We start from the raw sequence: 4,366 nt of genomic DNA, 5'->3' as shown, positions 1-4,366 counted from the left end.
CACATCCATACTTGACCACTGGAAAAACCACAGCCTTGACTAGAGGGACCTTTGTTGGCAAAGTAATGTCTCTGCTTTTGAATATGCTATCTAGGTTGGTCATAACTTTCCTTCCAAGGAGTAAGTGTCTTTTAATTTCATGGCTGCAATCACCATCTGCAGTGATTTTGGAGCCCCCCAAAATAAAGTGTGACACTGTTTCCACTGTTTCCCCATCTATTTCCCATGAAGTGATGGGATGAGATGCCGTGATCTTAGTTTTCTGAATGTTGAGCTTTAAGCCAATTTTTTCACTCTCCTCTTTCATTTTCATCAAGAGGCTTTTGAGTTCCTCTTCACTTTCTGCCATAAGGGTGGTGTCATCTGCATATCTCAGGTTATTGATATTTCTCCTGGCAATCTTGATTCCAGCTTGTGCTTCATCCAGCCCAGCATTTCTCATGATGTACTCTGCATATACGTTAAATAAGCAGGGTGACAATATACAGCCTTGACATACTCCTTTTCCTATTTGGAACCAGTCTGTTGGTCCATGTCCAGTTCTAACTGTTGCTTCTTGACCTGCATATAGGTTTCTCAAGAGGCAGATGATCTTACTAGTAAAGCCTAAATCTCTGATGGTAACTTAAAGACCAAGAACCTTCTCTGCCATGTTGTTTTCTGTTTTGAGTAAGCATTTCTCGAAAGGTGTACCAGAACACCTAAAGACACAAAGCTCAAAGCTTAAAAGTCAACTGCATGTGTAGTAGCTGAGTTGAAACTTGCTTTTAACCTGACTGTGAGGTTGTAAGAGAACAGAGAAGCCCTGCTGCTTCAGGCTTCTTTCGTAGACACCCTCATGTACTGACTCTCTCAAAAAAGACACCTAGAAGTTGGCCAAGACCAGTGTGACTATGGAAGAATGTTCTGGATACCTGTTATATCAGATGATGTAGTCTATGATTGAACTTGACATGGAGAATGTGAGTGATGTTTAAGCCTACCATTCACACACGTTTGCTGTGATAATCAAATAATTTAAAAGATGTGAGATCGACCTGAATACTGTAAGGCACCACCATTATGTGCAATACTCTTGTAACTTTATTGACTGTACTTTGAAACTGAAGGACGCTGGCCTAGTTGTTGCCCTGCCTCTTTCCTGGATATGAATTTTATCCACGTGCCTGTTTTTTAAGGTTCTCATCCCATGGCTTTCGAATTGGCTCCCTACCAAAATACATGTACACATGCAGGTTTCTGTCTAAAATCTAAAACATTCTGGACTGCAAGTGAAACAATATTTATTATCTATTAACACAATTAATATCATTATTAATAAATTATATACATAGTAGCATATAATTAATGTAATATTAAATAAATAAAGATAGGAATGAGGGAGCTTAGAGGTTTTGTGACCGCCACTGCAGGTATTCTTGCTAAACAGGAGAGGCTGGCCAATCTGGCTTCCAGATATATATATGGGTATTATATTTAGGCATTGCCCCAGTCATTTAGGAGCTTAAAAATAACTTGATTTGACCTTAGAATTTTACAAAGTGTTCCAGATCGGCTCTCTCTATTGGAAGCTCAGGAGCCTCTGCATACTTGATTAGAGTCTATTTTATTTTTTAAAATAGTATGTTAGAGGAGTTCCATCTTCGTTTCCAGACAGGCCTAAATCTTATTGTCATTAATATAATGCCATCAAATTGCATTCACTCAGCGCTGATAAACAAGTACTTACTTTTATCTATTCTCTCTTGGGTGCCTTTGTTATCAGACAAGGAAATGCCTCCCTCTCCCACACTTCCTTCAGAGACAAGAAGGGCCAGGTCAGGTCGGGGAGTGAGGCCCGGCCCTAACGGTAACAGAGAGCACTTGAGGATTTGAACAGAGAAGGGTGGCAAGTCTGAGTCCCTCATCAACCACGATGCGACCTCTCACGTCTGTTCTCCAGGGGCTGCTCTTCTGAAAGAGAATATGGTAAAACGACCTCCCAAGCCTCTCCCAGGGTCAACACCACCACACCTCTATAGGAATCCTACAGGTTAGTACTCGATGTCCGTGGTTCTTATTATACAAACCAGTATCTTCTCCCTTATTTACAGCTGCCTCACAACCTGGTTGTTCTCAGTAGTGACTTTCAAAGGGCCAACTCTATTGCTCTGGACAAAATCAAAGAGCATATTTAAAGAGCAAGTTTTTTTTTCCTTACAAGTATTTTAAGTTGTGTACTTAACTTGGCAAGTCCTATTGCTTAAAAATGATTCACAAAGGTAGTACACACTTAACTGTCTTAGCTTGCTAAATACCTGAAAGACAGAAAAACAATTTTCCTGCTAAATGTATGAGGTTAAGAATAAAAATTCCGATGATTTGCGTTATTTCCAGAAAAAAAATTATCAGTTGAATGATAAATGCTTACTAAGAAGTTAGGCTGTTCCTTAGAGAAAAAATAATAAGATGGCTATGGGCAAACCTCCATATAAGCCAGTCAGTTTCTATCTGTGTAATGATTATGGATGTAACCCGTAATCTCAGCCATTTCAAAATACTTAAGTCACACCCAACAGGGGTGAACCCATGCAAACATCTTGTCGATGTCATAACAGGGCAGGCACGCATTTATCAGCAGTCAGAATCAGTGGAATGGAAAGCCATGGCATAAGGACTTCATGGAGGGAACCCTGGACCAAAGAGGGTCCTGACGTTGCTATTTCTAATCCGTCCTCAAATTCTCCTAGCTGAACCATCTTGGGCTACTCATTTAGGCTTTTGGAAGTGACTTATCTGACTGTAAATTATCTGATCTATTTCCAGTAACTGTTAACAGTCAAATTATATAATGAACACAAAAATGATGGAAAAACTGAACTGTGGGACTTCCCTGGTGGTACAGTGGATCACAGTGGATAAGAATCCGCCTGCCAGTGCAGGAGACACAGGATCAGTCCCTGGTCTGGGAAGATTACACATGCTATGGACCAACAAACCTGTGCACCACAACTGCGGAGCCGTCTTGCCTAGTGCCTGAGATCAGCCACTGCAACGAGAAGCCCACGCACCACAATGAAGAGTAGCCTCTGCTTGCAACACCAGAGAAAGCCTGCGCCGAAATGAAGACCCAGTGCAGCCAAGAATAAATAAATAATTTTTTATTTAAAAAAGAGAAAAACAGGCCACACTCACAGGGGAGATGCAGATCACATCCCCCAAGAGACACATGACTTGCCAGATCCAAGACCCTTAAAGGGACTGACAGTGTGTCATGGGCGAAAAAAAACAGAAAAAGAAAAACTGAATTGTGTTCTGAAAAAAATCTAAAGTGAAGAGAATCAACACTGAGGGATTAAGCTTCAACCAGGGAAACATCCTTAAGATCACAATTTTCTTGGTAATCTGTGCAAAACCAGGAGCGTCCCTGTCATGTGGTGTCAGGATAAGGTGAACTGGTTTTTCTTTTTTTTCTCTCTCTTGGCTACAGCCTGCAGCATGTGGGATCTTAGTTCCCTGACCAGTGATTGAATCCATGTCCCCTGTAGTGGGGGGTTTCCCTGGTGGCTCAGACTGTAAAGAATCTGCCTATGATGCGGGAGACCTGGGTTTGATCCCTGGGTTGGGAAGATCCCTTGGAGGAGGGCTTGGCAACCCACTCCAGTATTCTTGCCTGGAAAATCCCATGGATAGAGGAGCCTGGCGGCTACAGTCCGTGGGGTAGCAGAAAGTCGGACATAGCTTAGCAACTAACACTTTCACTTCTCTTTCCTCTGTAGTGGAAGCCCCGGGAGTCAACCACTGGACCATCAGGGAAATCCCAAGGTGTACTGTTTTCAACACAGCAGATAGGAGACTAGAGACAGTGATGGCCTGGGATGGAGAGAAGACCCATAGAAAACTTGTTCAAAAAGCTTGGAATAAAGCCCAAATTCCTCAGTGCAGCAGGTAAGATACTCACTGTTGGTGCTCAGCCACATTTTCAGCTTTGTTTCTCTTTACTCCCAACACCCCCAGACTGAGTGACTGCAGACACTGTGCTACGTCCCAAGGGTACTCTACCTACCTACGCACTGAGCTCCTCTTTCCAGCCCTGGGCCCATCTTCACACACTGTCCACCTGTCACATTTCTTTTGGTCCTTCAGTCCATGATCAGAGTGAACTGTCTTCTAAATAGATTTCTCTGCTTTCCATGGTTGTAAGGAACAAGCCCTTCCTCTCTGCTTTTGCTATTATCTTTATTTCCATAAGGAGGCTTTTGAAAGTTCAAGTTTGCTTTGTTAACTGTAAGCTTCCTGAAAGGCAGAAGCCATTTCCTGTCTCTGTATTACCATCCACAGCAAAGAGAATTCCTTGGACTTCACGTATGCTTCATGAATGTCTGTC

The 4,366-nt window shown here is 42.3% G+C and overlaps 1 protein-coding gene across 4 annotated transcripts in view; it reads right to left on the bottom strand.

The window, feature by feature from the left end:
• RASSF8 (Ras association (RalGDS/AF-6) domain family (N-terminal) member 8) overlaps window positions 1–4,366 on the bottom strand; it is a 139,361-nt gene that overhangs the window by 114,642 nt on the left and 20,353 nt on the right. The gene's annotated exons all lie outside the window — the stretch shown is intronic.

Source organism: Bison bison, unplaced genomic scaffold (genome assembly GCF_000754665.1).
Source record: "Bison bison bison isolate TAMUID 2011002044 unplaced genomic scaffold, Bison_UMD1.0 scf7180017864370, whole genome shotgun sequence".
NCBI classification, from domain to species: domain Eukaryota; kingdom Metazoa; phylum Chordata; class Mammalia; order Artiodactyla; family Bovidae; genus Bison; species Bison bison.
The sequence above is the reverse complement of the archived record's forward strand: the minus strand, read 5'-3'. Positions and strand labels throughout refer to the sequence as shown.